Source organism: Meleagris gallopavo, chromosome Z (assembly GCF_000146605.3).
Source record: "Meleagris gallopavo isolate NT-WF06-2002-E0010 breed Aviagen turkey brand Nicholas breeding stock chromosome Z, Turkey_5.1, whole genome shotgun sequence".
Classification (NCBI taxonomy): Eukaryota; Metazoa; Chordata; class Aves; order Galliformes; family Phasianidae; genus Meleagris; species Meleagris gallopavo.
Window position 1 is genome coordinate 64,473,112 of NC_015041.2, and position 8,480 is coordinate 64,481,591.

The following is an 8,480-nucleotide window of genomic DNA, read 5'->3' on the forward strand; positions in this document are numbered from 1 at the left end:
AAAAAAAAAAGAAAATGAATCAAATAGTGATGCAAAGCATATAAATATTTAAGGAAACATAGTAGACAGAGGCATTAAAATGCACACAATATTAAGTAAGTGGCAGTCATGATGATGAAAATCCTATCTCCACCCTAAATAATGCCTAAAATCAGAAAATCAAGAAAATTAATGGCTAATAACAAACTTACAGACCTTGATTGCCTTGAATCTAGTCACATCATTGTTTGCAAACTGCTTCAAGACGTTTCTAGCAGCAAACCCAAAGGTGCATAGTCCGTGAAGTATTGGCTTCTGAAATCCTATTTCAAAAAATAACACTTTAGTGATTGTAACATTAGGAGTTCATATGTTTCTACTACAGGTATTTGTGTTTTAGCTGGAGCATTTTATTCCAGTGATATTCTTAAATTAGTCTAATAAAAGGATTATCTTACTGAAAAAGCATCTGTAACTACTTATTAGTACCTCAAGACAAAAGAAGAAGTTCACTGAGAACTGAAGCTTCAACACCATATAAGCAGAGTGAGCCAGTGTCTGAACTGGTGATCAAATGAAAATAAGATTATCTGTGTTATTACACGTGAACAGGCAGACCAGATACATCATTACAAGGATGTCTGCACATTAATACCAAGGGGTACAGTACAAACTGAAAAGTGGTGACACACATACACAAAATGCTTCACATTTTGAATTCCTATTAATAGTTGTCAAACATCTTCATATTTATACACAGTTTGTGTATTGAATATTTTTATTAGTACACAACAGCTTTAGCTTGTTTGGGATGGAAAAAGAAGAAAAAGTACTCAAAAGGGTTCAGACATTCAGAATGAGATGAAGAAAATAAAAGTTACAATGTCCTGTTCATATTGACATTTTGCTCAGGCTTCCTTGAAGCATCAAACTTTGCAGAAAAAGCTGGATCATGGAAGAAGATAAACTTTATATTAGTAATTAATCTCCTCCCAGTCCTGCCAAGTCTGACAAAATAAGCCTTTAAAAGTCAGCCTGACATGTGCTAAAGCACAGTCATTAAGTTATAAAAATACAGCTTGCACTGCGTACATTCTGATTCCTTAGTAGGTTGTTCTGACCTCACTGGGCTATTGTGAACAATAATTGATCATCCCTGTAACAGCTCATGGAGAGGTTGTGAGGTCTGTCCAGCCCTGGCTCTGAAAATAGATGCTTTGCCTGGAACTCATCTGCCACTCTCAACTGTCAGAATCTGTTTTTCCTCAGTTCTATGAACAACTCCTCACAGCATCTACACATCATGAAAAGTTGTCTCAAGGGACAACAACTAGGAGAAAACTAGGAGAAAAACAAAAAAAGAGAGAATAAATAATAATGTGAATATATACACGTAAAGGAGACAGGAGAAAGACTGGCCTGAGGAGAGACAGAAGAGATAAGACACCACTTTCAAAACTGAGACAAAAAAGCCACTAGCATTTGATGTAGGGAAAGACAGGAAGTCTAAGACAGAGCCTAAAGGGAAGACAAGACTACCAGGAGTCAGAATGACAAGACATGAGAGAGAGACATGACAAAAAATACACACTCAAAGAAAAAACCCTAAGGTAATCAAATGACTTTTTACCTAGACTAAGATGAAAGGAAAATAAATGTTTTCATATTTCAATATCTTAGGTGTATTCAAATGCTACAGGAATAAAAACACAAAGATATCAACATGTTTACCACCGGTATCTTCCCTGAAACATTACCTATCTGCAAGAAGGCTTAACAGTAATCTTGGAATCACCTGAGTGCATTAAGGTTTATGCTTCCTTCCAGTGCACACAGGTAAGAGTAGTCAATTTAAAAGACAAGAATGAAATTTAATGCATCCTAGGAAAGTTTCTGTATAACTAGAATAAATACATCTGAAAGACCTCTTCAATAATATTCTTTTTCATTTAAACATAAATCTGGCATAGAGATTTGAGTAGGAAACTGCCACAGTTTTAAAAACCAGCATTGCTCTTAAGTATTCAGATTCATGTACAGAGTAAATTTTGATTTTCACTCTAAGTACCAGTGCTCTTTGTATGCTGAAGAATTTTACTCCTCCTGCAAGGACTTTCTAATGCAGCACTATATAAATGGCCAACCTACTGTGTTACCAAGAGGTCTAGGTACCCAACTTTACAAGTAAATCATACTCCACTCTGCCCTCTTGTCATTTATTGGAGTTGAGAAGACTACACAGAAGCAGAAAAAGCTACACCAACACTAACATGATCTCAAAATCATTTAGATGGAAAGAATGATCTATCAAACAGTTTATGTAATTCCCTCCAAAGATAGTTAATTGAATTATTTCTGCTTATGAAAACAGAGATTGAACAGATGGGAAGGTGGAAACATACAAACTCCAGCAGGAGAATTAAACAAAAGATTGACTTCCTTATTGACTTGACTGTAGATAAGAATGTGAGCAATATTCCAAGCATTCCCATGTACATGAAGCAATGCTTCTAAGTGAGGCACCACACACAACTTTGAAGATGTCTAAGGGTGACTTTAAGGACACCTATGAAAAAAACCTGCTTTTCCTAGCCTCTTACACATTTACTGATAAAATGAAAAAAATAAAAATACATTTGCATCATCCTTTATCCAAATATAAATACAACAGGATCCCTCAACTCACCTCCCAGTGCAGCAAAACTTGGATCAAGATGTAAAGGATTCCAATCCCCACTAAGCCGATACAAGGCAGCCTTCAGAAGCAAAGAAAAATGAGAGGTTAGCTGGGCTTGTAGAAACCAGCAAAATTACTTAAAACTATAGATTATCAAACTATTCAAAATTTGTTTTACTAGCTCTTTGATAATAAACTCTACAATCAACCAAATAAAAGTTATGTTTTTGTACAGACAAGCTGCCAAAGTCCAGAATAAACTAACAAAATGTGAGGTGCCTTGGTACATGATAAAATAATGAACTGCTTAATGGGAGTAAAAACATATTCTGGTGACAGAAAGATCCAGCTTCAATAAAATTTGACAGCAGGGAAGTAACATATTTCTTAGAATTTGTCAGTAGGTTCATTTGCTTGAAGTGTAATTTTAAAGAAATTCTCGCATAACAGATTCATTCACTTAAAAAAAAATACATCTGAAAACTTTCAAAGTAAACAACAAAAAATGCTACTGTGCTTCTTCAACACATGATGCATCTTACAGAGCTCAGAAACATTCTTTTCCCTTGCTTTTTAAAAGTAACATGACAAGAGTAATTGTGATAGTATTCTCTCAGCAACTTCCAGCAGGGATGATCCCAATATTAAACAGACAAAAGCCCCCAGAGTGACAGGCCAGGTTTTCTGGAAGACTTTTCTTTCATGTTAAATATTTTCCTTCACTAGGAAAAAGACAAGAAATACAAATGTATTGTATATACTGTGAATGTAGATAAAACTGAGAAATAATTAACGATGTGGCTGCTGTATTTTAGATTCCTATGTTTGTATGGCTTCAGCATTTCCACTATCAAATCCCATATTTGCTGTATGTGTGAACTGGCCAGAAGTCCACAGTATGAGACGAATGGCAAAGTCAATCTTTTCTACATCTTCTACATCAGCAAGTAACATTAGTGAAGAGGCATATACAAATTGTGCAAGAGTTTAACTGAAGAGAAAGAAAACAAGTTTTATTTTAATACTGCATATCATTATCATAAAAATTCTTTCCCAATACTCTGCACCAAGATTGTATAAAAAGGTATGTGATTATACAAATGAAGGTAGATTGCAACAAAGGAAGCAACAATCAGAAATAAATCAACAATAAAAACAGCTTAAGATATCTTGCCAAACAAGAATAAACTCCAGATCTGAAGGCAGTACCTTTCAGGGCCATGACACCTCAGCTAGCAACCTGCAAGCCCAATCCACTCAAGCTGAAAAAAGGAAGTTGAATTTACTGTCAGTGGCTGTGATGTCATAGATGCCATTCCAGAGGTGGCCTCCAGGGAGTTTACAGTGAAATACACAGTGCTGGTTGAAGGGCCAACAGGGAAGCAGGGGAGAAAATGGAGGTTAATGTAAATTCACTGCCACATAGAAGGCAGCTGGAGTGAACAGTGGAAAGAGGCAATTGGAAAGGGGCTAATTATTACTATCTGTGGAGAGCATCTCCTCCCTTCACGTACCACTAGAATTATAAAATTGTTTGTGTTGAAAGGGAACTGAAAGACCATCTAGTTGCGACCCCCCTACAATGGGAAGGAACAGGAACACCATCCTCTAGGTTAGGCTGCCCAAAGCAACATCCAGCTTGAACATCTCCAGGAATGGAGCATCCACAGTTCCTCCAGGCAAAAGCTAGAGTGAATAGCAGCTTTGAGGTACCACTAATTTCTTTGCTAAGACCTGTCTAGCGTCTTCATGACACACGAATATTGAAGTTAGTTCATTATGAAAGAAACTTTGGTGGGAAGCAGAACCTTACTTTCATCTGAAAAATTACAGGATAACAACTTTAATGAAGTTGTTCTCAATGCAATTAAACAAATTAGAGTATCATCCTTTATTAATGAAGCTCTTTCAACAGAGTCAAAAATGTAACAATCACCAGCCTTTAGAAGTAGAAAATTAAGGTTGCCAAATGTGAATTGCACAAAATTATTACGCTACTTTAAGGTAAATTAAAAGCTGTCAAAAGGCTTTTTAAAAAAACTTTCCACAAAGGAGCCATTGTAACCGATGTTAATTGATACTAAATAACAGTTATAGTAGTGGAAAATTATATTTACATTAGAGACCAAATTTCAAGTTAGATCTAGTTAAACCTATGCAGCTGCTTCTTACTGAACTTGTAAAATACACTACTCATTTATTTAGGGTGACAATAAGCAGTACTTCAGAGACAATACTTAGGCCAAATGCCTTTCAACGGTGAAAATTATTACACCATTAACATAATAAATGTAACATTTAGGAAATAATATAGTTCCATGTGATCAATTATTATGTGATCAATGTATTTTACTAAAAACCTGGCACATGAATATAGGAAATACTTGGCCTTTGTATCTTTGACAGTTGGAAGTGGCCCTGGTCAATGTCAGAAAACACATCGCCTGGAATGAGTAACAACAGTTACAGAGCAGGCTATTCAAAAGGCATTCACCTTAGGTCTGCCAACAAACCTTTTTTAATTTACCACATTCTTGGGTATTACTTAATTATATAAAATTATATGAAGCACATACCACATTGGAAAAGAATTGCTGTAAAGCCTTGTTGGCCCTATTTTCTATACTCCTACAATAACATTTCCTGAAATCTTGAGCAATAGCACAAAAGAAAACAGAGCGATGCATCCTCAGAGGATGACAAGAGCCAATTGATGTGGGGCATTAGATTGAAGTTAGTCATAATATGGTTAGATTGTTCTCCAATTAATAACACAAGCTGTCAAGTCTAATTTCTTAACAATTTAGGAGTTCTGCCAGATCACAAAAGGAAAGGCGATATTCAATTTGTCTGTGCCAACATTTCAGTCTTGCCTGTGGACTGCAATAAAGGTCAGTGGTAAAGCTAACAAAAAATGAAGACAACTCTTCAAATATTTTGCCTTCTAACTTGTCAGATAGAGCTTTGCCTGAGAGCTTACACTTCCATGTACTTTTGTGTATGTGTCTGTGTGTTTATGTGCACGTTTGTATGCTTTACTGAACAACTTATTAAAGCAATTACAAGCAGCCTAGCCATCTCACAAAGAAAAAAAGTCACAAATCTCATCTAAATTTCAACGAGTTCTGACTTACATTAATAATAATGAATGTTTCCAGGTAGACTGTCAGCGCTGATGCTTCAAGGAATCAAATTAGCGCACTATACTAATAAATAGGCAACTACACTTCACCTTTGAGATTTCCTCTTGCCATAACTTCTTTTTAACCATCTCTTTAAGTCTAAGTATAGATACTGAGAATGAGCAATCAGTAAACAACAACACATAGAAAAGTAAAAGTGTTTGTTTGTTCCTTCCGGTAACTATTTTTCTCACCAAAGTAGGCCTATGCATAAAATATAACAGATTCTATCAGTTGTTCATAACAGCTTCCAGTGCCTGAATGTGTTTTGTGGAAACCTTGTTCACAAACAGTTCTATTTAATAACAAGACTAACTAAGAAAAACAAGTGTAGTACCCTAGACCATTTTAAGCTTGCAATTACACTTTCTCTGTTGTCTGGACAACATAAACTCAACACTTTTCTGGCACAGGCTTCAAAGAACATTATTCATAAGAAGCACAGCAAACATACAGGAAGCCTTTTCTCTAGTGGGGCCTCTCAATTAAAAGATACAAACCATTTCAAACCATCTTGTTTTGTAGGAATTCAAATGAAATAACAATTTTTATATACTTCTATAGACATCCATAGGCAAGGGAAAGAAATCAACTGTTGGAAATGAAAATCATCTTGTTTAAACAAAATCACTGCTATCCTCGTACCTTTTCTTTTTTTTACAATCTTAACACATAAAATTCTAGTATAACTGAAGCCATCAATTATTTTTCAAAACCATCATAATTAGAAAAGTATAATCTGATCCTCCCAATGGGGATAAGCACGCACACACACACATAAAAACAAAACAAAGCAACAACAAAAAAATCAATCAGGTACAGCATCACAATATGTAATAAACTTCAAGTGTAAACATTCACTAACTACACAATGTAAAGGGTCTGAAGAATACCATGTCTGCATCCTGTAGCCTCTAGATAAATTAAGAAAACATTATCAAGTCTTTGCAATGGCTTCACATTCCTTTGTTCTGAATGTATCACCCTTAGTTGTTAAGCACATTTTGTCAGGCATGCTCTCAGGATCTGTGAACCTACTGCAGAACTTCATTCTTTTCATTATGAAACAAATTATTTATGCTACAAATAGCAAAAATTACCTGAGGCTCTCAGGAGGCTCTCTGGCACTATATTCTGAAGTTAATTTAAATTTACATGTTTTCAGGCAATGCTGTACCACAATCTTTACAGAGCAGGACATAAAGAAACATTTGTCCTGTAACCATATTTTCCCCATCCACATGAACATGATTTCATCATCATCTCCCTCAAAGGAGTATACTGCACTCATTCAAAAAACAACCTTAATTCAAAACATTCCTATCCCTCTGTTTTTCAGGTTTTTGTTGTTGTTGTTGTTGTTTGTTTTGTTTTTATTCTAAGCTGTTAAAAATAAGAATAAAATCTCTCCCGAGAAACAGGTAAAAGCTGGAAATAACTAACTTCAGTGCACAGTGTCAGAAAAATTACATGTTCTACCTATATCTATGTTTTCTAAAGACATACACCAATGTTTGGGCTTAAGATGAAAATAGATATGAAATGCGTTGCATATGATTACTTTCCACAGGTGAGTACCAACATCCTAATTACACAGAAGCTTGTAGGGGTCTTCACATTTCATACTAAGTGTAAAGCAGTGTTTTATAGCACTGAGCCTGCTGGCAATGGGTGGACAACATTTTACAGTAGATTTCACTTTAATAATGCACTAGACTTTAAAATGTTTCCTGCACACATCCTTCCTCCGAGATATCTTTTTAATAAGGTTTATTCCTAAACCCACTCTTTAACAATAAACTTATTTTGTACATTGTCTTCACGATTGTTTCCACTTGGATGAAGAAGTGTGGCTTTGACAGAACATTAGACAGTGAAAACTAAAAGAGCTAGAGGACAGCAGTAAATGGAAGAGGGTAGCAAGACTCAGTCACTCAGGAAGGGAGAGTGCTGTGATTTAACCCTGCAGGCATCTAAACACTGCAGTTCCTTCCCTCCCTCCCTCCACCCAGCCAGATAGAGGAAGAGAATCGGGAAGAAAAAAAATGAAGTAGAACTCTTACATTGAAAGAAATAACAGTAATGATGATTATATGTATATAATTTTTCCATGTATATATATATTTCTATATGTATGTATGTATACAGACAGACATATAGACATTCGCCAAACAAGTGATGCATAATGCAATTTCTTACCACCTACTGACTGATGCCCAGCCAGTCCCCTTGCCAACTCTCTGCAGTTTTACAGTTTTATCACCTGTCATAAAGTATGGAATATGCCTTCGACCCGTTTAGATTGGCTGTCCTGATTCTGTCCTCTCTCAGCATCTCGTGCCCCCCTTACTGGCAGGACAGCATGAGAAGCACAGGAACATAAACACCCCTGGCTCTGTGCAGTACTGCTCAGCAGCAACTAAAATATCAGTGCATTATCAACACTGTTCTTCGCCTAAAGCCAAATTACAGGATCATATCAGACAATATGAAGAAAATCAGCTCTGTCTCAGCTGAAACCAGGACAGAGGGAGACTCCTGAAGTCATATTCACAGGTGATCACCACACTACCTGAAATATCACAGGTATGGATTCTTTTTCCTCTTTGAGAAGAAAAGCACCTGCATTTTAGAAAAAAAAA

At 35.9% G+C, this 8,480-nt stretch overlaps 1 long non-coding RNA gene across 1 annotated transcript; it reads right to left on the reverse strand.

Annotated features, from left to right (window-relative positions):
• Positions 1–167: 167 nt before the first annotated feature.
• Positions 168–3,964, reverse strand: LOC109364108. Its single transcript, XR_002110122.1, has 3 exons — positions 3,866–3,964; positions 2,666–2,735; positions 168–302 (listed from the first exon to the last, which is right to left on the reverse strand). It is a non-coding gene; the product is annotated as an uncharacterized LOC109364108 (long non-coding RNA).
• Positions 3,965–8,480: the final 4,516 nt, after the last annotated feature.